The 27,186-nt window shown below is 35.1% G+C and overlaps 1 pseudogene; it reads left to right on the top strand.

The window, feature by feature from the left end:
- Positions 1–7,722: 7,722 nt before the first annotated feature.
- On the top strand, positions 7,723–8,656 carry LOC149564286 (uncharacterized; annotated as a pseudogene).
- Positions 8,657–27,186: the final 18,530 nt, after the last annotated feature.

The following is a 27,186-nucleotide window of genomic DNA, read 5'->3' on the forward strand; positions in this document are numbered from 1 at the left end:
ACTCCCAAAGCAATATATAAATAATTATGGCTACAATGGAGCCCATACTCAATTCTCAATTACATCATCAAGCCCCACTAAGCCTTTCACTTGGGAGTTCTCTTCCCTTCCCAAAGGGTGAGTGAATCCCTTACACCCATAAACAACATACATATGAAATGGAGAAAAAAAGATAAAATCAAATTCAACAAACACATTTTCATCTCAACGCAACAATATCATAGTCTTCCCACAAGATGAACCACCATTCCAACATTTACATGAATACTACATCATAAAAATGTATCAAATGAAGAAACTCCATGAGCAAGATGAACCAACCTCAATCCTAGAAAAAAGGAAATGAGAGTTGTTGAAGAGATCCTTTTTCCCTTGGCTTCCAAACCCCTAAGTGTCTCTAAAGTTAGAGAGTGGGTAGACGACTCACTAATTTACCCCAAGCCCAATAAAAAGGCCTCTAACTTCCCACTAGCTAAAAATGACCCTAACAAGAAGCCTCCTTTTTCTTGCATCCTTACCCCTTCTAAAATTGTAGCCTCGACCAAGTAGGAGGTGGTGGAAGAAAACATTTGAATACTCAAATTTCGGAATTCTTAGAAAGTGACTTGTTTGGAGGGTCTCCAAAGTCATCTAGGCCCACAAATGCTTAAATTTAGACCCCTAACATGTTATACTATCATGTGGGTGACTTACTTTCACAAAAATAACACTTTGGGACCACATTTAGGCCCTCTATAATCCTTATCAAGTTTGAATTCGAATTTTTACATGATTGTGACACATTCTAACACTCTCCCAAGTGGGTTTATTTAAGTATAAAAATGAGGATTAGATTTAGGTTAATGACTTCATTCTTAAAACCCTAAGTGATATGTCATCTACACATGGACAATTACAAGTTTCAAGGGACACATTAAAGAACATTACACATCACAATGACATGTCCCTAATTACTCATGAATTTAAATTTATTACTCACACGCAAGTCACATTTACAAAATAAAATACCATGTTCACAAAATTTTGGACCTTGTTTCCCTAATTAAATTCCATGGTTCAATTTCCTATGCACTTAATTGGTTATCACAATTAACTTTCCTTTCTAATCATTTTCATATGAAATATTTAAAACATTGAAATATCAAAATCTCCATTTCAACATTAATATCTACTTAAAATAACCAAAATAACATTCTGAACATCATCATAATCCATTTTCTATCATTGTGATGAAATACTAAATCTATAACTATTAAATCATTAAGTATGAAAATTAGTTCCTAATAGATATCATAAGTGAACATCACCAAAAGTAAATATCACAATTAGAGGAATGATATAAATCACTAGTACAAGTTCTTAATTTGATTAAATATATAGTGAAATTACTAATAGTATCTCATTATCATTACGAGTTAACACATCATAAGGTGTATGTCCTTAAAATTAATTATGTCAGGTAATCAGGGTGCTTGTATAATCATGTCAACATGGGTCCAAAATCCACCATTGGATAAAATGATCACATTCTATTAATCAACATAATCTATCCTAATGGAATATCAACATATTGGTTTATCTTCCCACTAGTCATGCAATAATGGACTCATTACATACACATCATACTTAATCATATTGTGTAGACACTTACCCAGTTCTAATAAAAACTTCCTCTCACAAGGGTGAGTGTTGAATCATCCTAATAGAGCATAAGACCATAGGATTAGCCTAATATGACCGTAGCATATCACTCTATGTCCCTAACTTTCTTAGCTTTCTATCATATATGTAACATATAGGATTTATAATAAGACAATAGAGAAGGGGCCTTACAATATTTATAGGATTACTCATATGGGTGGTGGTAGGGTTACCCCTAAGGAGATGGGTTCCTTGGTCCCAAGTAATATGATTACAAGTGCTTGTTTAGAATATTTGTGGGACAAACATAAATTCATGTTATCTTGGATCATACAAGAGATCAATAATTTGAAAGAGAAGGTCAACCTATCTTATGAGAACCTAGATAGTATCCTCCAATATACATTGTTTGGCCAATGGGATAGATAATCTGAGTGATCATGAAAATCAAATCAAGGTTCTAGAGGATGACTTTTATAACAAATGGCTTAAACATCACACACTAAGGCTTGATGCTTAAGCTAAAAGTGTTAAATAGTCAAAGTTGACTTACTTTTCTAAGCTTATTATTTTCCTTAGTGTTTAATGTTTAAGGATGACCCTTTCATAAGGTCCAAGAGATTACAAAAATGGTGGTGGTGGTGAGTAAAATGGCAATAAACATAAACAAAAAATCAACAAAAGGCAATATTAGTGATAGCCTTTGTAGGCTAAATGAGCATGTTGAAGTTCTCCAGGCTATTTCCAAGGGTAACTCTTCCACTATCAGCACTAAATTAGTTAAAAGGAAAAGTCTATGAATGCGAGCACTCAAAGGATATAAAGAGCTCCTTCAAAGGACATGGATCATAGCATGGAAATGATTAAGAAGCCTAAACTTGGCCAAGTTACAAGGCTTCACAACAAGGATAAGTGCATGAACCCTGTTGACAATGATATTAACTGAGAAGCTTCAACCTGGCCAAGTTATGAGGCTTCACAACATTGATCAGGGCTTGAACCTCATTGGCAATGTTATTAACTAAGAAGCCTCATCTTGGCCAAGTTATGAGGCTCTGCAACAAGGATAAGGGCATGAACCCTATTGACAATGTTATTAACTGAGAAGCCTCAACTTGGCCAAGCTACAAGGCTCCACAACATTGATAAGGGCATGAACCCTATTGAAAATGTTATTAAATGAGAATCTTCAACTTGGAAACCTCAACTTTCCCAAGTTACAAGGCTCTGCAACAAGGATAAAGGCATGGACCCCGTTGGCAATGTTATTAACTAAGAAGCCTCAACTTGGCCAAGTTAGGATACTCCACAACCTTGATAAGCGCATGAACCCCGTTGACAATGTTATTAACTAAGAAGCCTCAACTTGGCCAACTTACGAAGCTTCACAACAAGGATTCCTTGATAAGGGCATGAACCTCGTTGACAATGTTATTAACTAAGAAGCCTCAACTTGGCCAAGTTATGAAGCTACAAAAAATTGATAAGGGCATGAACCCCATTGACAATTTTATTAACTTAGAAGCCTCAACTTGGCCAACTTACGAAGCTTCACAACAAGGATAAGGGCATGAACCCTGTTGACAATGTTATTAACAAAGGCAAAAACATTAATGAGAATGCCATTCAAAAGAATGACAAGCTTGTTAAAATGTTGTAACTTTGTTGTTAGGTATTATGTTTGTAATGGTTTTTGTTTCATAAGGTTTATTTTGCCTTGTGTCTTTTATGGGGTTTTTGTGTGTGGTTTGCTATCTAGTCCTAGCTAGTTTGTGTTTTAGATGAATTCTTGATTCCGTCTCTTTGTTATTTTGTATTTTTAAAAATAAAATGATATTATTAGTAATATGAAATGAAAATTGTATTTAATGATCAAGATGAACCACCCCCCTCAACTGGCACTACATTGGCAGCTTGAGGGTTGTTTCTTATAAGGTTTTTTTGATGAATAGTTGTTGATTTTAGCTATGGTCATGTGAACTTTTGTGGGATGATCTTGTATCTCCCAACACTTTTTATGTGAATTGTAACCAAGTATATTATTTATTAATAGAAAGGGACTATTCATTTTTTTAAAAATTGTATTTAATGAATGCTACAGTTTATGGTCTAAGAATTTTTTGTTCCCCTCATAAAACCCTGTTCCATAAAATTAATTCTTAAATACTTTCCATAAGGTATCTATTGGTAGAATAGGTTCTATGATTCCTTGTTCATGTTTTCCCAATCCTTTACCTTTGTAATCCATTTTCTTCATGATATTCCAACCAACATTCTTATCATCAGAATTGGTAGTATTTGATGCCACATTTTCATACTCTTTCTTACTTTCTTTATCATCTTTAAAAACACATTTATCAAGTGATGATTCCAACTCTTCCAAATCTTCTGTACTACATGAAATATCACATATTGGTTTTGTCTTCAAGCATTCATTCCTCAAAGTGAGTGATCGATTTAATCCATCTTTTAACAATCCATTCTCTTCTTCTAATTTCTTCATTTCTCTCTCCAATTCTTCATTTCTTTTCTTAACATCATCAAACAATTTTAGTTTTTGTTCTAGTTCTTCATTTGCATCTATATAAACATTTATCTGATTTAGAAAGTTACATCTTTCTACACTTAGTTCATTTCTTAGCTTTGTCAATTCTCTTTGCAAAACATCATTTTCACATATTACTCTTGTATTTTCTTTCTTTACCTTCATTAATTCTTCTTCTAAATTATTGGTCTTCTCCTTTTTAACTCTTCCAACTTTTCCCATTGAGATTAAATACTCTCTCTTTTGTCAAATTCTTTACAATATCCAAATCTTTGAAAAAAACACATTTACCAAAAAAGTATAGTTATGTAACCTTTCTATCCAAGGTAACCCTTAAAACTATATGTAATTCTTAACACTCTTTGTCAATATCAACAATTGCCATCAAATCTCATGCGTACCTTGATTCTTTTTTTTTTGACACTAGTGGCAATGATTTGCAAACTTTGATCTCTTTCAACCTTGGTCAGGAACTAAAGACTTCAATCTCCTACTGAAGACACATAACCTTTTTTAATACACTTCAACATGCTCTGTAAAAATAGTGGTGCCCTTTTTTTCTTCTTCTTCTTCTTCAAAGCTATAGTTTCTTTCATTAGACAATAGGAATGCTTACGAACTAGATGCTCCAAAAAAATGCTTGCTCTACTCACTCTTTCTTCTGACTGGGCCAATCATTTTATTAAATCAAACTTCCACTAGTTTTTCATAGCAACATTTCTCTTCTCTGGGAAAATTTTGTTACAACCAACAATCTAGCCATTATATAACTTTAGATCTACAAGCAAGTCAGAATTTCACATAACAACAAAAATAGCATAGCCCATGAATCATAATATGCTCTTATACCATGTTGAACTAATTTAAAATGGCAGCATAAAAAGTAAAACAGTGCTAAAAAAAAATAGAGTAGTAGAATACTCTGGAACAAAGTAGAGATGCACAAATGAAATTGAAACTTATTCTATAAACACTATCAAATTGTTACATCCCATGTATGGGGCAAGCTGATCTACTTATAGATGTGTGCAGCCTTCTAGAGAATTCTATAGAAACTACAGTGGTGAAAACTTCAGGAGTCTTCCTTGTAACTGGATGTTTCCAAAAACTATAATAAATGCCCAACTGTTGCTTTATTAAATAAACATTATTCTAACAATGGTATCAAATACTACTAGTTTCAATGATAAGAATGTTGGTAGGAATATCATGAAGAAAATGGATTACAAAGGTAAAGGATTGGGAAAACATGAACAAGGAATCATAGAACCTATTCTACCAACAATGAGACCAAAATATGAAGGACTAGGATATGTGATAGATGAAAGAAATGATGTCATTGATTCAAGAAAATTTGTTCAAAGTAAACAATAAATGCAATGTTCAAATTGTATTAGGAAATGACACACAAAAGACAAGTGTTGGAATATTCATCCATGTAATGTTTGTGGCTTAAAGAGTCGTAGTGAAAAGACTTGTTTGAATAGAAAGTGTGTGAAAATATTTGTATGGACAAGTGCTTTAAAATGGACTTTGGATGGAGCTATGGATCAAGTTGGCAAAAGATCATCGATATGATCAAAGGTTTGTTTAAGTACAAATGTTCAAGTGTAAGCTACAATAAAAATCCTTCAAAGTGTGAATTCTCAAGGAGGAGTACAAGTGGTTTAAGCAAATCAGAATCATTGTCAAAGAATAAGATTTCATAAAGGAGAAAAACTCAGAGGTGATTTCCCCATCATTGAGATGATATTTGAGTCAAGTCTTTGAAGGGTTTGTGGTAATCCAAAACCACTTTCTTCGGTGTAAAACCTAAAGCAAAAATACAATGTATTAGTTGGAAAATCTCAAATGGTTATGGGTAAACCGGTAAAAAATCCAAAGTATAATGACAAGAGAAACAAAGGGATAGTGATAAGCATAACAAAGATTTTATTCTGTAAATGGGTACATAAGAAGGCTGAATGCCAGAACCCATCCTATTTGAATTTTTAATTTCTCCCACATATAGATCCATTAGTAGTAGAAATTAAGGGAGGTTGTTAGAATAATGTTTATTTAATAAAGCAGTAATTGGACATTTATTATAGTTTCTGGAAAAATCCAGTTACAAGGAAGACTTAGAAGTTTTCCTCACTTGCACGCATCTATAAATAAATCAGTCTGCCCCATACATGAATGTAACAATTTGATAGTGTTTATAGAATAAGTTTCAGTTTCCTTTGTGCATCTCTACTTTGTTCCAGTGTATTGTGCTGCTCTGTTTTTTTTTAGCACCGCTTTTACTTTTTATGCTGTCGTTTTTAATTAGTTCAACAGCATCTTTCTTTATGAAATATAACTGACGTAATATCAAATGACTCCTAGTGTTCTGAATGGCTGGATCGGAGGCCCTGCTTATGACTTCAAAGTGGAAGAGGCTTTAAGAAGCTGTCTTGGATACATGTTACTCATCGAGTATCGAACTCCCGAAATATCCGATCACGCAGGTCCGTATAGCCCCTTTTTTTTTCGCTTTGATTGTCCATCAACAAGTTAGTGTTGATTTTGCAAAGTAAATATAAGCCTGATGTTTGAATATTGTCCGCAAAAAGCTGACAGGAATGCGGTTCCTACATTGAGTAAAGAGGAAAGAAGTGCTGCATTGTTGTTATGCAGTGAAGACTGGAATCAGGAGGTCCTTAATTGGCTGAATATGCCAGGAGAGAATCCTGTAATATGAGAAGACGATGAAATAAAAGAGGCGAGTGAAGTAATAAGCGCAATGGCCAGGGAGTGGCACAGTGTGCTCGCAAAGAGCAGAGTGCCGGGAACGGAATTGTCACTCTCTTCTTTTGAAGCCTTGAGGACCGGCTCTCAAGAGTTTTTTAAGACCTTGGCAGTCGACATCAAAAAGTCTTTGAATGCTTTGATCATTAAGAATCAATGTTCTGAGCAAGGCAAGATTACAAATGACATTTTGGAAAAAGTATTCTCGGACATGCAGGAAATAGACGATAAATTTTGGAATTGGATTGGTTTCACAGAGGATTTGAAGATGTTTAAAGACTTGGGATTCGACAAGGGTATGCGCTCGAGTACTCGGGAGGTCATTGCCGATACAGTCTGGCATGTTACAGTCGAATTCGTCGCTTCGGGGACCGTCTGCTTCTTGTGCCGCAAGTTGTATGACGAAGTGGTGATGCATTCTAATCCACAAGCATCCCTGTTTTACTACGCCTACCGATTTATAATGACAACCCTTTATACTATTAAGGAGGTTGTAAAAGCAGCGGCAGAAGAGGCCAACAGCGATTTCAAGAAATTTGAGGAGAATTTACGTGACAAATGGTTCTTGATATTCAGCTCTAAAGGCGAGTCTGATGTTTTAAGTTTCTTTCTTGTTCCGGCGGCAAAGAAAGGCGATGTAACTATGGTTAAGAGGCTCATAGAGAATGGCGTGAAGCCCTCAAAAACATATTATCATAAGGAAAAAAAAATCATTGCACTATGCAGCAGAACTGGAGGAAGAATCCAAAGGACTTGACATCGCGTAGATGTTGCTTGCAGCAACAGAAGAAAAAGAAAGCCTTGCAAACGAATTTGACAGTGAAAAGAGAATTCCTCTACACGCCGCTGTTGACGAGGGCCACCACGAAATGTGCGAACTGCTCCTCCAGAACGAGGCCGCAAGCCAGAATTCCAAAGATGAGGATGGTGGGAGCGTTTGCTTGGTAGATGTCTGGGACAACAATGGAGACACGCCTTTGGATATTGCTCTTCAAAACCACGCGCCTGTAAATATGGTGGCACGGCTGCTGTCTCGGTCTAGCCAACCAGAATCTTATTTTAATAAGTTGCAGGATCTCTCATTGTATCTGCGGGAGTCTTCGCGAATGGGGCATTTGGACCTCGTTCAAAAGCTGCTGGATGGAGGAGCCGATCCTTTTCAAGGAGACGATGAAGGTAAGACATCACTCCACTACGCTGCCGAGGGTGAAGACGAGAGAATGGCCTGGGAAATAATTGAACGATTATTGCACAATAAAAAAAAAAGGAAGTCCAAACTGGGAAAAAAAATCAGTAAGTGATAAATACGGAAGGAACGTGCTTCATGTCGCAGCTTTCCTTGGACGGGAACGGCTTTGCCATTATATTTTAGAAAATAACAGAAAGATGATAGATAGCAAGGATCGTGATAGACAGGGCACTATATTTTATGCAGTGGCTGGACCTCATGACGATCCCCGTGTTTTATTAGATTTGTTAATTTCAAGAAAAGGAGCTAGACATCAAGTTTTAGTAAGAGATTTCAGCCAAACAACCCCTTTGCACGTGGCTGCTGCGAGAGGGAACCTAAGAATGGTAAGAGTGCTGCTTTCGACGTTTTCAAAAGAAGAGCGTCAGAATTATGTTGAGGCAGCAGACGTGCTGGGCCAAACAGCACTTCATAGAGCAGCATGTGAAAAATCTAATTATTGCAGTCATTGATTATTAATCTCCTATCGTAAATGATTATTAAACTGCTGAAAACAAATTTCCAACTAATATCGAAAAATAACACAACTGCAACTTCACTTAAAATACGGAAAGAAATGCACAACACAATCAACACAATATTTTCGGACAAATTGTCCCTGGAAAAACTCCTAAGGGAGACCCAGTTCTACAAATGAGAAATTATATTAAACTTCAGCAAATCAAGAGATACAAAATTCCTTGCCTCACACTGGCAGAACTCTGACAACCTCCTAATTTCTCCCGCTGATATTTTTCACTGCTATCCCTGCGCTAACACTGCGCCCTTGCTAACACTGCAAGACTGTTTGCTAACACTGCAAACTGCTTCTCCAAACGCTTCTTATCCAAATGACCCAATGACTCCTTTCTATACTACTCCTGTTGGTAAACCAACGACTGAGATTAAATCTAACCAACGGCTGAAATTAAGACAACTCGACAGCCAATAATAGAATTGGTTGCAAAGTGTCCAAAAGGAATCACTAAAATTAGATTTATTATTGCTTTAAACCCTTGAGATGGCTTCAGCTGGTTTGAGAGATTAGGACAGATTGGATGGTGCTTCAAATTTTGGTGTCTGGAAGGCCAAAAAAATTTTATTGTTGGAAGAGAATGGTATCAAGGATTATGCTACCAGTGGTGTACCTGTACCAATGGATGCAACACAGCTTGCAGCATATAGGAAGGACGATGCCAAAGCGAGGAGGATTATCCTTAATAGTGTCAAGGATCATATTGTTCCACATATCTCGGAGCTAGATACAGCAAAGAAGATGTGGGACGCCATTCTAAATTTGTACCAGAATGCTACCACCAACAGGAAGTTGATTCTCAGAGAGAAGCTAAAGAATACCCAGATGAATCAGGGAGAAGACGTCACAAGTTACCTCACCAGGCTCAGACTTGTCAAGGATGAGTTAGCAGCTGTTGGAGATAGCCTTAGTGATGATGAGCTAGTGAGAATAGCCCTAAATGGGTTTACTAAACAATGGAGTGTCTTTGTTCAAGTTGTCAGTGGATGAGATACTTTACCGAGTTGGGATCGACTATGGACTGATTTCACTCAGGAGGAGTTTAGACTAAGTCTTGTAGATAGCATGCAAGGCGTGGTTGACTCCATTCATCATTTTGATTTAGACATCGATTCATTTAGATCATGGAGGGAAAGCATGCGTGCCTTCTACTCTGATGGCTTATCATATAGAGAGGTTTATAATCTACATATAGGTAAAGAAAAATTTCAACATTATTTTGTAAACCCTAAGACGGGTGAACCAATTAGTGAGAAGAAGCCTCACATTTCCATTAGGTGGTGTACACATCCGCGCATAGCAGCACATTTTTGGGAGCGGTGGTGGATGGTACCACATGCTAATTATGAGGTGCCCATGTACTTCCTTAGGAATTTATGGGCTGAGTTTGAGTTGGGTTTGAAACCCAACTATTTTGATATGAAAGCATTTCAGGGGGTTGGTAGAGGGATGCTCAGGATAGTCCTGGGGCAAAGCTGAGTGATAGAACAAGAAACTGCAGGCGAGCTGAGCCCCTTGTACCTCTTCTTGTGCCTATTGTGCCTGCTCCTCACCATCATCATGTGATTTCATCTGCTTTTACCCATTTGAGTGCCCTTTTGGCAAATTTAGTATAGTAGTGGATGCAGACGGTACATGCTCCTCCACTTGGACATGTTTGTACTAGCTGTGGAGGCATATGCATAGGCCCCCAGAGCGATCCTGGTGCTGCACACGATGGCCATTATACTAAGGGTGCAGATTTTGATGATGATGTATACGCTGCCCATGGTGATGGTAGTGACAAGATAGAAGTATCATCATTTGTTGACCTCATGCAGCAGGGAGAGCCTGGAGAGAGTCAAGAGCAGTAGGTAAAATTTTAATTTCAATATAAATATAAAGTGCACATAATTATTTACTTTCTACATATATGTGTAATTGTATTAACTATATTAATTTGTACTTTTCAAATAACAGAGGATGGATGACATTGTTCCTCCTAGGAGGCAATATAGTCTTTTTTCGAGACCTACAGATGTTGGCGTCCCTTATACGGTATGCACTTTGAATTACACTGTAAAAATGTACATTCAAAATCAAATTTAATAACATGTGCTCATATGTTCTTTTTATTTAATTTTGTAGTGATTGTCTGCATCTACACATACTGATGTTATTACAAAACCTACTCCAGTTACCACTGAGGCACAGCCTCAAATACATGCGGTATGAACTTTTGACTGAAGACAAATAATTTGTATTATTTTTATGTATGTACATTATTATTAACTTCTAATCTGAATAATTTTGACTCACATGTATATATATTTTATGTGTTTTGATTTTACAAACAGGAGCATGGATATCATACTCATCCATATAGGCCTCGGTATAGTCTATTTTTGACTCCATCTTAGGATTATCGTGCTAGCATCCCTGTAGACACATCTTTGGCATTGGCTACCACTCAGGTATGATATATACATGTTTAATTTATAGTGTATAAAAAATGTAGTGTAAAAATTATGTACTTTGTAATTATATTCATGTATATTTAATTTTGACTAAACGTTTATGTATCCATAATTTTAGGAGTACATCACCACGAGTGTTGCTGAGAGCATAGGACTTAGCTAGATGGAGGTACCTACATCATCATTTGAGGTCAGTATTGTGATTTATGTACATAATGTATAGTTCATTATGCTCTAAAATCAAATTAAAAAAATGTATATATTGTAAATTACAGGACCTCACCACTGCTGCATTTGGTAGTTTTGATAGTGCGCCTCCTCCCGTTACTGAGGGACACCCATCTCATGTGGTATAATTTATTTTATTATGTAGTGAATATTTAATTTATTTGCAAGCTAGATTTTGAGACCCATTTCAATTAAGCAAGTACATGATGAGACGTGCCTCCTATTACACAGGGTGATACATCTACCTCACAGGGTGTCCGACATGGCGAGACAACTCATATTACACATGATGATCCATCTGAGTCCTCTTCGTGTGGAGCAAAGAGGACATTTGATCAGATAGATTAGGTCTTGTTGGCACCTATAGATTGTGTTTTTATGATGTATATATATATTATTTATGATGTATGTACACTTTGTGTTAGGATAGTTAAAACTGTATGTTAGACCACGTATTTTTTCACTTCATAGATCATGCTATGATGTATGTTAGACCATGTACTATTTTTTTACAATTTCTTATCATGCTTGTGTATGTAATACATATATTACTATGTTTCACCATGTTTTAAGTATATTCAAACCATTTTCTTTATTCTGACATATTTTATTCATGAACATATGACACATTTTGTAAGTATATATGCAAGATGAACAATAATTTTAACTATCTATAGAGAGTTATTGGATAAATATCACATCAAATTTATGCATTGAGATAATTCATACAAATAAAATTGACCTACTCGATTAAAAAATATATTGATAACGTACCTAACAATGTATCATAAGTGATCTTAATGTGTTGTTTGGTAATGTAAGACTCATTATCACCTAATAAGACCTATTATGTGGTAGTAAACATATGAATACCTATCATAACGTATAACAGACATAATGACTTATTAGGACTCCCATGTCCCCTTAAGACACACATGTATGGATAACATACCTAACAATGTACATCATGTAAGTGATCTTAATGTGTTGTTTGGTAATGAGAGATATAATCAATACAATGAATACAATGAGTAATGATCTTTCAATTATCATGTGCAAGTCACTTGTTTTTAATATTACAATCAATAACTTAATTTGAAACTTCAAACAAAAATTAATTTAAACATGCTTGAATGTAAAAGTAATAGAAAAAAATAGGAGGTCATTACTGAAATTGACAATTAATTTATAATAATTTATCAAGTGCACATACCTTTAACTTTCAAATAGAAGTAAACTCTCATTTTTTAATTATTTTGTACAACATATTTCACAATATATGTAAGACAATGTCAATGATATATTTATAGTTCACTGAACTCATTTGAAACATAAAATTGGTTGAACGCATCTCTTCAAATGAGGTCCTGTAAAATAAAAATGTAAAACAAAAAAACACATGTTAATAAACACATAAATTAATATTCAAGGTATCTGAACTATGTAAATATATATGTGTAATTTGTATGTACTTACTATGTGAAATTGCACAAGATGTTAATGTTCGATCCACTTTAACACTTAAGTTTGCATAAATTGTAATTTAGACCTGAATAAGAGGTACATAAGTTCTCTAAATTGGTATTGACAACACAAACATATATGTAATTAAATTATATAAGTACATATATATAAAAATAATACAATAATGAAAAAACTTACATGTGTTTGATTTAAATGTAGTCATCCCACTATACCATCTGCATCCTCTCTCTTTTGCAATGCATCTATGATTGTCTCGTGCTCATCCATTGAAATTGTCCAGAATACCTTATTGGCAGGTCTCCCTTTCTACCTTTCTAATTTGATATTTGTTGCCACAACCAAATGAGAATAGTGTAAAATCTTCTTTTCAGTTTGGTAGTCTTTAAATGCTGGCAAACCATTTCTTCTTGTTAGGTATCTATGTAGCCAGGTGCCAGCTACAACAGTAGACCCGATTGGATACTCAAAACCATCATTGTCTACTTGATGACATGTCATTTTTTTATTAGGTTCCACACATCTAGCTAGCCAATACTTAGTATGTTCATCATTATCACTAGGTGCAATAACAACATAACCATGTCCTACAAGATAAGATAAAGTATAGAAACACTTTAATCACTTGTGTACATATGCAAATTATATAAATTGAAGCATGAGATCGCAAAAAAATTTAATTAAATTGTGCATACTAGGTTCTATGAGGTCTAAAATATGATTATAGTCTTCTAATGCAAAAGTAACATTCTGGCCTTCATTTACTATATCATCTTCAAAATGCATGTCAGTAGGTGCTAATGATCTTTGTTGCCAATCTTCAACCCATTCTGTATTCTCACATTCTTCCCATTCACCTGCAAGACAAAATTGACAAAAAAAAGCAAGCTCCCTAATCCATATAGTCCAAGTGTTAGAATCTGAACTCCTAAATGAATGCCATTTAGCTGAACCACTAATTGTATCACAATCATATCTTGAAGGGATATTATTTTCCTCAACTAGGTAGAAGAAACGTTCGATTGTAGAGTTTTGACTTGGTCTCATGTATAAATATTTGTTACACCATTCGATAATCTCATGTGCATTTTTGAATTTAGCTCTTTCCTCAAATTTTAATTGCTCTTTACTAAGGGCTCTCTTCACACATGCACCAGCACCATCATGTTCTCATTTACCATGTCCAGCCTCAAAAAAACTCCACACATGTTGGATGCTAGTTTGCTTATGTGTCCTACTCAACCAATAGAACATTCTAGCATTCTTGAATTGTCCTGTACAATTATCTAACCATATCCAATGTTGTGTCATTTGAATTTGTCTCTCTTTTAAATTATCATAAAAGACCTTGAAACAATATTGGACAAACTCAAATGAATGGAGTTTATTATCACTTAAATAAAAATGGTACTCTCTCAATATTTTTTGATCCTCCTCTGTACTATTAGGTGCATGCCTATAAACTATATGAACATAAATTGTTACTTGCATTGAATTTTAATATTGTGGTTGTACCTCTTCTTGCGGTGCAAGCGTGTAATTCTCTGCAAAGTCAACAGCTGAAAGTATAGTACCAATTGGAAATGTATTCTTACATATGCGAAATTTTCCATCAAGCCATCTAGAATATTGAGAGTGTTTAACATATTTTGGTATGATCACACTCTTAAACTCATCCATAAATGCATGACAACTAACTTTATCTGTAACTAGATCACACCTTCTTCCAAACTTCCCATCCTTCAATGGATATTCAATAGTTTTGAATCTTTTTACCTCAACTAATTGTTGTCCAAAAGTAGTCAAAGCATTTTCATGCAAACATTCATCTAACAAAGAAAGATTGCCGCACATATCACATGTACTAGAAGGACATGCATTGAAAAGAAAGTATTGATCATTAGGTGGCTTAAAAAAAAAAACTTGATATGAAATCTTTTATAGTTTGAGGTGGTATTTTTATACCACATTCTTGCAACATTTCTTTACTATGCATGGTACCACGTATAGATTGAAATACATCATAATGGTAACGAAATTGAATGTGAGTTTTACAACAACATGTGATTCTTTCCTTCTTAATCCTTACATACCATGGTTTACACTTTTCAAAAGATCTTTGAATAATGGTAATATTTAATACCTTACCATCTACAAAATTTTTAAACAATTCAGTTTGAGTCATTTCCAAAAGGTGTTTAGGATGTGGATCACATATTTTTGACCCAATTCTCAATTTAAGAACATCTCTTAAATTAGGTGATACTCTTGTATTATCATGCCAAAAAATTTCAATCAAAATTTTGATTTCACTAGTAAGTTTCATATCACATCTCGGGAGTCTACCACTAGAAGTCCATAAAATATTTTTTGGATCACATTCAAAGTTAACCCTTCTCTTTACAGCTCTTTCTAAAGTTTACGATTCACATTAAGATATCCACTTATGTTGGTAATCAATCTTTTTTCAGATGTTGATTTGTTAACTAAAGTTGTTTTTATTGCTCGTCGTGCTGCATTCTTATCTTTAGACCGACTTCTCTTTCTAATAACATCAAAGCCACTAGCAACAGTGGATACAACTTGTTTTAAAGACTCATTTTTATTCTTGGGTTTTGCATACATTCCCAACCTTCTCATTACTTTTTTCATTTTAGACATTTTAATTAGTTGCAACATTAGCTGACATTGAAACCCAAATTTCTTATTATAAAAAAAATGCGTATACAATTTATTAGCATGTGTCCTAATTTGTCTCCATGAAACCAATTCGTCAAGATTATCTAACACATAATTAGGAATATGAAAATTATGTTCAGACACTTTACTATCATCCTAACATGTTTGTTCAATAGTTGGTGTTTCTATGTCTACATTCATGCAATTTTTATTTTCAGACACTTTACTATTTTTACTATTATTTGGGATTTGAATATCATTTTCAAATTTTCTTGGCATTTCTTTTGGGGCAGGCATTTCAATTGGAGTGTTTTGTGCATGATCGTTTGACAATTGTTTCTCATGAAGAAAATCTAAATCATTTAAATCATAACCTGCTTATAAAAAATCACCAATTTCATCACGAGAGAAAATTCGAGGGTTTGGAGACACACCTGTATTGAATGCATAATTAGAATGTGCACCTGAATTTTCTTGTATTGGGTTCTCTTCTTTGACTTCTTCATCCATCGTGGTATCTTCAATGTCTTTCTCCTTTGAAACATTGTTCAAGTCTCTAATTCTATGTCTTCTCTCTCATTGACGTTGTGCTTCATTCTCTTTATTTGCTGCAATCTCCTCATCTGTCAAAACTCTTGCTTTCTTCTTTCTTCGTTGTTTTGATCCCATGTTTGCACTAGTTTTGAATTTGAATCAGTAGCCTGCAAATTGTATAAGAGGACAAGAAAATAGAATAAGTGTGATGAAATTCGGTGCTGTGGGTCGAAACTGTTGTTCAATCATTTCAATCATTGAAATTGGGTCGGTAGGGGAGCTTTTGGGACCCAACGGGTACAACAGAAATGGGTACCCGATTTTTTAAAAATCGAGTACCCGTTTACAAATCGAGTACCCAATTTTTAAAAAATCGGGTGCCTGATTTTAAAAAAGTCGGTATAGCAGTTTAAAGAAATCGGGCACCCGATTTTTGAATTACAAATCGGGTGCCCGATTCGTGAGACATGAATGAGAATTTGGCATGGCTCTTGACTTTTGCATGGGGTTTTGCCTTGGGGAAAGGCATGGCATAGGCTTGGTCCCACCAAGCCATGCCTTTGTACTCCTTTTTTTTTCTAAGGCATTTAATCGACAATTTCTGATATTGTCATAATTTTTTTATAGTCATTCCTATTGAATTTTTTGACGAGACAAAAACCCATTATAGGTCTTGCTGTTCTAATTTCGAAATTGTAAATTTTATAGTGTTATTAGTTTATTTTCTATTTTTCCATTATTTATTAATCAAAACTATCCCCTAAACGTTAAAAAGAGACATTCACTAAAACTTTAATAACTTTTTTATTTTATAATTTTTCTTAAAATAATTTAATGTCATCAATCTGCATACAATTGTTTTGATGTTAAAAAACAAAAAATTGAAAAAAGTGAGATTTTGATCAAATTATGTGGTCCGTACACGAGAGGTTTTAAAATTTAGCTTTATAGCCAATTAATAATTACTAATAAAAAAATAATTCAATAAAAAATTAAGAAAAAATATTGTCATCAATCTTAGGTGTGTTAGGTAACTCCCTTTAAAAGGATTTGCAAAAATTCCTTTATTTGTGTCAAATTATGGTGTCCGTACACGAGCATGGTATGGTCCTGAAACAAGCATTTTGAAAAAGTGGTTTTTAAAGATCCATACCAAAAAAATAATCTATCATATGGGTGCACAAATAAATCACATATTCAAAAACTAGATTCTGAACACTAAATTTTTTTTTAATATTCAATCTCTAAATACCTCAAATTTTGACATCAATTGACAAAAAATTTCAAAAATAGGAAAAACACTTCCACTTTTTGGCCAAAAGTGAGACCCAACTTCTTGCACTGACCCAAAGCTCATTTAGAATATTCGATTGAAGATGAAGAAGGAGGAAGATGTCAAGGAAGGAGGAATAACCACTGACATGGACGTAGGTTTTTGCTAAGTAGTGATAGATGACAAAAAGATGAATGAGGTAGGCTTGATGCATGTGCCCATTTCCTTAATTTTACTAGTATTTCCATATGCTTTATAGATTCAGGAAGAATTTTTATATTCTATAGGGAGTGATTTTTTATAGTTAGGCTAGGAAGTCAACCTACTCTCGAGAGGTCAACATGTATCTATGAAGTCAACTTGTACCCTGGGGTGCAAGTTGACATGTTCCTAAGATAGCTCAAAATGTAGATTTGAATGTTGAGAATTACTATTTTGATGTGGTATAGTCATTGAGTCCATCTCATATTCATTATAGTAGAGATATAGATTATGAGAGATATAGGGCTCTTATAGGTAGCTCGACTATGTCATATTCATTTCCATAGAGCTACACTATTAGTGTTAATGGAGAGATGGGATGAAGAGACATTCTCATTCCATCTACCTATTAAGGAGATGATAGTCACACAAGAGGATATCTATTAGATCTTACATATGCAAGTCTAAGGATTGATATTTAGACCACAAGTCAACCATTCTCTTGGGGAGATCAAGGGATATTTTGAGTACTATATGGGTGCACCATTTAGAGAGAGAGAGAGAGCGAGAGAGAGAGAGAGAGAGAGAGAGAGAGAGAGAGAGAGAGAGAGAGAGAGAGAGAGAGAGAGAGAGAGAGAGAGACCCAATTAGGTGAGTCTTAGGGGTATCCTATTTGGATGAACTCATTTGCTAAGGAGGATCATGATTTTTACTATTTCTATAGCTATGATGCTCGATATGAAGAGCACTATCTTCAACACTTGTCTTACAAATGTGGTTTGATACATGGGAGAGAGTCTACATTATATGCATGGGGCCAGATCATGCTCACACACCTTTACTATGAGCTTAGGAATTTTGTAAGTTATCAAACGTACAACTTAATAATGTTTACACTCTTTTAGGTGTGGGCCTTTGAGCACTTTAAATATACTAGGTTCATTGAGTGCCCTGTGGATGTACCAATTGAATCATTGAGAGTATTTACATGTACAATGGGTCGTCCTTGGTAGTTTACTAATGTTCTATACTAGAGAGTTAGGCTAGACTGATTACTGGGTATAGAGGTTGTATGGAGCCCTCACCATCACATTGTAAGATGGCTAGAATCAGTAGTGCAACTAAAATATTTGTAGGGATAGAGCCTACTAGAGGGTAGAAAAAAACATATAGTGGTTCCCTACTAAATCATGACAAAGTGGTGTGGAAGTTTGGTCTCCAACATGATCCTCTAGAATAGGTACCTCTATATACACATGGGAGGATATACATAGGGAGGCCTAGGACCATACCTTGATTGACTATTGATGATATAGAGTTGAAAGATATTGAGAGTTTAGATGATGTCATGGACCCTCCTACATTCAATGATGTAGAAGTATCGTGGGGCTACTTAAGGTACATTGGTGTATAGGGTGTGAGACCCTTATTCATAGATGACTATCCTTCTGGAGATCCAAGGCCATACTTAAGGGTTTAACATGGAGATGAGAAGGAGGATGAGGAGATACCACCAAGAAGAGATCCCATGGAAGTTGAGAGTGGGGAGGATATGACATCTACTGGCAAGATAATAGATGAGACAACACCATCTCTTATAGTAGTTAGGCTCCTATGATCTTGAACAACTCAAGCTCATGAAAAAATTCTCCCATCCTAGACAAGACAGGCAAAGAAAGGACAATCCAACCAATTGGTGTCTATAGTGCCTCTTTGGGCCATCAATCCTAGCTTTTATGAGGGAGATCCAAGTAGAAGGAAATATATAATAGAGATACTAGATGCAAATTTTTATGAATATTTGATAAATGATATATGCTTAAAATGTGATTTGTAGCTAGCACAAAAGAGTGGACATCCTTTGTGAGAGATGTCCTAATGGACATGGTTATAGAAGGAGTGTTACAAATCGCATAACTATTTGGAGAGGATATAATCTAGGATTCATACCTTTACCTCAACTATTCCTACAAAAACACCATTATCTTGCTACAAATTTGAGAAGTATAGCTCTCACCGTCCTATGGATGATGCGTGGTGTACTTTTTATATATATTAAACGTAGTTTGTATATTATTAGCTTTGTATACCAAAATAGTTATATGATGAACTTACATGTTTTCTATTTTATTATTATTTATTATTGCATGATTAATAGCCTTAAAACCAAACCTAAATAAACATGAAATGATGACCAAAAAGATATGCACTTACATTTGACAACATAAGATTTAATAAAACATTATACATCACATTTGAGATTAGAGTAAACAATACTCAAAAGGGAAAATGCAAGCACACAAGATTAAAAAAAGGATGAGTGATTAAGCATAATTGAAATGCAAACATACAATATGAATAGCTCCTTAAGGGTCACACCATTGATATCATAAATTTTATATGTACCAGATGCATACACACATGTGACAATGTAAGGACCTAGCCTATTAGGACTAAATTTCCCTTTTTACTAGCTGGGGAGTTCATATTTCTCTGATGTTTATGGAGAACTAAATCACCGAGAAAAAAGGAACACTCAATCAATCTACTATTGTATCTCTTGTTGACATATTTTTTTATAGGCCATGATGTGTTCCAATGCATTAATACTTTTCTCATCTAAAATATTAAGATCTTGTAATCATTGTTCTCTAAAAGTATCCTTAAGAATTATATTCTTGAATGACCACATAGTCACATTTGGATTCTTAAATAAGGAACCTCTAGCTCCAGTGGCATAACCACATCTCTTCCATAAACCAGATTATAAGGTGATGTTCTAGTTACAATACAAACACATTTGAACTATAATCCCATAAATCATAATTTAATCATGTATGCCCATACTTAGCATGCTTATAGATATTCTTTTGAAGGAATGACATGATAACATTAATAGAAGATTTATCTTGACCATTAGATTGATGAAACTGAGGATTAGAGAAACGTTGATGGATAGGTAAATTTCTCAAAGAAATATTCCACTTCTTTTTTCTTAAATTGAGTTCCATTATTAGAAATGATTGTCATGGGAATACCAAATCAAATGATGATATTTTGAAGAATGAAATCATAAATAATTTCTAATAAGTAAATGAAGAGGAAAAACTTCAACCTACTTGCAATAGTACAGAGTACTTGAAGGAATATATGTATTCCCTTGAGAAGATGGAGAAATATTACCAATGATACCTAGATCATATATACTAAAGGGCCAGGGAAGAAAGGTCACTAAGACCACATAGTCACATTTGGATCCTATCACTCAACTTTATAGGAAACCCTTGGTTCCCTTAGTTTCTCCTAAAGAAAATAGGGTGAGGATACCCATGGTTGAGGCGATAGTACCTTAGGATATAGCATCAGTGTCTCCTACGGTTCCTTCTATAATATCATCAATCAAGTTTGTGGAACAAGCTGCCATATTATTGAGTCATCTTCCTAGCCCAAACCCCACCCATGTTGAAACCATTTCTTGTACAAGTATAAGAAATGTGTGTGTGTGTGTGTGTGTGTGTGTGTGTGTGTGTGTGTGTGTGTGTGTGTGTGTGACAGAGAGAGAGAGAGAGAGAGAGAGAGAGAAGGCCCTAGTTTGTGAGGTTGCAACATAGGTTGATAGTGCATCTTTAGGACCTATATTTTCCACCACATCTACATCAATCTCCTCTTCTAGTGTCACTCCTTTAATTGTTCACTTGTCTAGTCTATTTTTTTCTCTTCTCCCTATTTCATGAATAACCATTAGGCCTCATTCCAACCAGGTCTAAGTGTTCATCTCTCCCTTGTAGGATCCTCCACTAATCACCTCTCTTTCATATGTCCCACAATTCCTAGAACTGATTAACATGCTACATACCTAAGTTATTAAAATCTCCTCTATGTCAGCTACATTTGAATGCACAACCATTATCCTAACACCACAAAGTCCCACAACAAATAAGAGGTCAACACATCCTTCCTATAAGCATAAGCTTAAGAAGGGTTCTGTCTTGGAAGCTAGACCCCATAAATATATACACGAGGACCCTCTTTCTATTTTAGTTCTTGCAGTAGAGAAATCTACATCTTCTCTCACATTCATCTCACCAAAATTTTTGGAGAGTCTTCTTTATCGCTCATCCATTGTGAGTCTTAGTAGAGCACCAATGTGTGCATTTTTATTTCACTAGATGGTATTCTGATGATTAAAAAAATATTTATGAGATCTCTATCTTGAGCCAGATTTGAGTTCCTAAATAAGGATATATTTAGTGCTTCATCTATGGCTCTAGCTACTTTGATACACCTAGGACCATCTTGATATCTATTATGTTACAATTTCATCCTTCCTCACTATATTATCAAGATTAAGATAATGATGATCTATACATAGATGATTAGAGAGATAATTACTTCCACACATGTAGTGTAGTAATCGTATATGTTCCCTTGTGCATGTGTTCTTTTAATAATTTTCCCCTCTTCGAGGACCCTTGTACTCCATAGGTACTTGGAAATAAGAGGTTTTCTATTGTGAACTTTCTTCTATTTGTTGTCTACTTCTTCTATGTGTTGTGATCTTAGCTTTTTATTTGGAGATGATGCAAAGTTGATGGAGTGCAAGGTAGGAGAATCTCTAAAGGAGATGTCCTAGCCCCCAGCAAATAACCATACAATAGAAACACAGTAATAATGCAAGATTTGATATCAAATCACAAATCTTTATTCATAAAATAACTAATTACATGCAATGTGTTAGGCTATAAGGCCTTCCTGGTTACAACCAAATACAAAGAAAGTAATAGTTCTACAAGATCCCTCAAGATCCAATCCAAACCCTAGCTAGTCCAGATCCACACTCTGGTAGAAACCTCCAAAGAAGATCTAAACTTATGCTCGCAAGCCCACCAATCAATCTTCTTGTTTCCCAAGCCTCAACAACTAGCCCTTCTCAAAATTCTCTCTACCACCTCCTCTTCTCCAAGATGGATGAATAATGACTAAAGACTTCACAATATCCCCTACTTATACCCAAATAAGCCACAAGCCAGCCCAATAAGCTACAAATTAAATATCCCTTACATTAAATACATGAAAAGCCACAAGTTGGCCTCTAACATAAATTAAATACCAAATACCTTAAAAGGCTTACAACACTTATTAAATACATCAAAAGAAATTAACCAAGACCCAAATAGGTCTACACAACTCCACCAAAATCTCTCTAACATGCAGGATGGCCAACTAGCCTAGGATGCTCTTGCATCAAAAGTACTAATGGTATTTAGGCGTCTCCTTTAATGTTGACCCAAAATTTAATTTTATGTTTTCATGTGCTCTTGTTCAAATATATGAAATGGGGTGGTGATGATGATATATCCTCTGAGAGTAGGCTACAAGCTTCTTATGCTAATCTTATTGAATAAACTTGTGTCTTTTGTGTTAGATGAAATTTCACCACTACATGCCCTTTTTCCTTTCTCAAGTAAGTGTTTCTCCCTTGTGAGAAGCATGGATTATCTTGAAGATTAGTCATGTTCTATATTTATGTGTCTTAGTCACTCTTTTTCATTGATGACTTGTCTATGCCACAAGGTATTTTCTCATATTACTTTAAATAAAATTGCCTTATTAGGGGTCAAACCACTATCTTGCCTTACTGGGGGCCAAATCATCATCTCTCCTTAGTGGGATCCAAACCATCATCTCTCCTTAGTGATGGTCAAACCATTATTTTTTCATCACAAGAACTAATCTATCATAACCTTTGCAAGGGCCAAGTCATTGCCATTTTCTTTTGTGGGAGCTAGTATTCTCATCATGCTTACAAACCCACCCTATAATATAACTGAAAATAACACAATTTACTAGCCATATCGATGTACCTATCATAAATCTCTATCATTGGTACTATTTTCATCTAGCTTGCCTTTGCATGTTATATCTGTCTCAAGATCGCTATGAGGGTTCTTGGCTAGGGGGAAATTCATGTGGTAGAACTCATTGTATGTAAGTCAGGTAATGTATTGCTTACTTTAGTTTTGCATTTTTTGTAGCATGTGATATGCTAACTTAAGTGGGGGGGAAATGTAATGGCTTAAAATTTACACCCCTATGGGTGGGCCACTTATGCATTGTGTTCCCCACACCCATCCTTTTTATCACTTATCAAGTTAAACATTGATCAAAATCCACTTAAGAGGGCCCCAACAACTTCAAAAACATGTTCTTGGAGGAGACATCTATGTGATATACTTACACCTATGAATCTATAGATGTGTAGATTGTTGGAAATACACTAGGAAAAGTAAACTCTGAGAGGGTGGTGAATAAGTGCTTCAAACTTTTATCCATAAAATCATTCACCTCGCATCCATCTCACAATTCAATATCTAAATTGAAATACCATATTAAGCATATACATCTAAAGCATGTAAATAAGTAAACTTTCACACATATATGACATAAGATATGATTAACTAGAAACCCTCCAATGAGAAGGTAAAACTGGGATGTGGATGACACCCACAAATCTCTACTACTGTAGTTGTAAAGTGTATCCAATTAAGGTTACAATTGTTTGACCATAAAATATGATCTCCGTTGTGAAAGGTCTACCCTATTAAAGGCGTAAAAAAGATTGTTAGGTCTCACCCTATTAGAAGTATGCCTAATTAGAGGACTTGAACTCATAATGAAGTAAGCATCTTGTTAGAGGATTTCAACATAGCCTATTAAGACTACTTTGTTAAGAGATTTAACTTATTCACCTATTAAAATGTCTCAACAATGATCCTGCGGTTAGCACTCTGTTGCTAGATAACAGATCACCTCTTTGCATGTATCCTTGATCCTCCTCTGATCAGATCTCTCTATTATGTCCTTTCACTTCTTCCTATGTTCTCATCTAATTGATTTTGCTATTCAATTCACTTGATCACTACTCCTCTATCACACTAAGATTCCCTATTTACAATGGCTGATGTAGGAGCATCCTAGGTATAAGAGCAATTTTGCATCACCCAAAAATATTTTCCTTTCGGTCTTTTCTATTTTAATAAGGACTAGTAAATAGAGTGGTTATTATTTATGAGAACTTTCTATTTTTAGTAAGTTTATCATATGAGCTCAGAATGTTCTAATTTTCTATAGAAAGGTTCATTTTAGAGTTATAAGCCTACCATAAAAGTCTCATTGCTCTAGCTTAAGTATCAGAGAATTTATTGAGGAATTTACGATGGAAAAAAATTGTAGAAAAATCTTCAAGCGTACTGTTGGAGACCTTAGAGTGCCTAGATGAGGTTTGAAAACTTGACAAAAGGGTCATTGCATAGTTATAAGCCTATAGATTAGGAGCTAGCATTTCCAAAAAGTGGTTATAATAGCCAATTGAAGCAATGGTTTGAGAGTTATGGCCTTCAGAAGTTGGGTTACCTAAAATATCTAAACTAATTGTCAAAGATGTATTTGGCCGACTTTATATATATTGCTAGGGATTTTCAACCCTAGGTATTAAGTTTCATTATCTAGAACCTTCCCAGGCAGCATAAAATTGCCTATTTAAGAAATGCCTGAACATTGTCTAGGACAGCTTTGGGTAGTAGTTCGCAGCTTAGTCTTGCAAATTACTATAATGAAGGCGTCCATGTGGGTTAGCATATTGTACTTGTGAATTCTATAATTTTGCATTTGTAGGGAAAATAAGAAGTCCATATTTTGTTCTCGCATTTTTTGTTGTTTCCTTGTTTCTGTTATGAGTTTATGGTTTTAAGAGGAGCACACTTCATCAAGTGGTATTAGAGTTAGAGTTTTTGAGTGTGTGGACAAGTTTCTAACTATGAGGCAGTTCACACTAGGACCATGGTTTGGGCTAAGTGTGTAGACAAATCGCCGATTGTGAGGTAATTTGCACTAGGGTTCCAGCGAAAGCACGAAAAATGCCTCCACGAAGAGAGCATGGCAAAAGAGCTATAGGTGTTATGCCTAAGGGTTTCTAAGCCCTCTAAAGACAAATGCATGCATTGGAAGAACAAATGCATAGAGGAATAAATCTTCCCATAAGAGATGAAAGCAAGGATGATGACAAAGTAGAAGAAAATGTCAAAGCAAAGGCAATTCTAAACCTAGAGGAAGAGAGGCTTTTTAGGGTCATCTCCAAGATTGGAAAAACAACTAAGTTTGAAGTTCCCATATTTTCAAGAAATCTTAACCCAGAGGAACTGATAAATTGGATCAATGAACTAGAGGAGTACTTTGAGTATGAAGATATTGATGATCCTGATAGGGTCAAGTTTGCGAAGGCAAAATTGAAGGGACATGCAAAGATCTAGTGGCAGGAGGTTCAGTTGGAGCAAAATACAAAAAGAAAGGATAAAATCACAAGATGGGAATGGATGATAGCTAAATTGAGGCAAAAATTCATTCTTTTGGATTATTAACTTGACTTGTTGAAGAAAATGAAAGGGTTTAAGCAAATGGAAAAATCTGTTCAAGAGTATACCGAAGCGTTCTACTAAGTTCTCATTAGAACTAGCCATGCAGAAGCTAATAAGGAGAAAGTGGCATGTTATCTTAATGGGTTAAGGCCAAGTATTTAGGATGAGTTGAGTCTAGTTTGAATGAATAGTAGTGAGGAGGCATACCAATTTTCCCTAAGAGTTGAGGAGAAATTAAACAAAAAGTTTGATAACAAGAATAGTGGAAGAGGTCATGGTGGAAGATCTAGTGCATGATCTTATGGTGACCATAAAGAACAAGGATGAGGCTATAAGTAGTAGTCAGAACCAAAGGGGAAAATATTATAATCATTTCCATGATTAGAACAATAGAGATCAAAGAGGAAGAGGTAGAGGACAAGGATTTAGAAGAGGATGCTTTTGTGGGAAATGTTTTCATTGTAGAGAAGAAGGGCATAAAGTATTTGAATGTTAGGCTAGAGTTGCACATGTTGATAAAGATGCCAGATCGTCACATTCTAAGGATGTTGAAAGAGGAGAAGTCCTAGTTAATAGAAGAGTCCTATTGAGTGGTGAAAATGAACCTAATCAGAGAAGGAGCTTGTTTCACACAATGTGCAAATGTGAAGATAAGTGTTTTAATGTGATCATTAATGGTGGAAGTACTAACAATCTAGTGTCAGAAACGATGGTCACAAAGTTGAAGCTAAAGAGATAGAAACACCCACATCCATACCGTATTGCTTAGGTGCAAGATGACCATAAGGTCATGGTCAATGAGCAGTGCTCAATGAAGTTCAAGATTGGAAGCTACTAGGATGAAGTACTATGTGAAGTCATACATATGGACATATGTCATATGTTGCTAGGTAGGCCGTGGCAGTTTGATAGACATGTTGTACACGATGGGAGAGAAAATACCTACACTCTAACCAAGGATGGAGTGAAACATAAGATAAAGTCATTGAAGGATAAAGAAGAAAAGGTATGTAGTGCTACTAAAAAATGTTTTGGTGATAGAAAAGAGTTTCTCAAAGGTATGAAGTGTGAGCATATGTGTTTTGCAATAATTCCAAAAGATAGTAAAGAAGAAGTAAAGGAGGTGCCTATATAAGTTGCAGCTATGTTGGGAGAGTTTTCTAATATTGTATCATATAATGTACCTAATGGATTTCCCCCA

Source organism: Cupressus sempervirens, chromosome 4, assembly GCF_028749045.1.
Source record: "Cupressus sempervirens isolate cs-2001-9-10 chromosome 4, ASM2874904v1, whole genome shotgun sequence".
In the NCBI taxonomy this organism is placed as follows: Eukaryota; Viridiplantae; Streptophyta; class Pinopsida; order Cupressales; family Cupressaceae; genus Cupressus; species Cupressus sempervirens.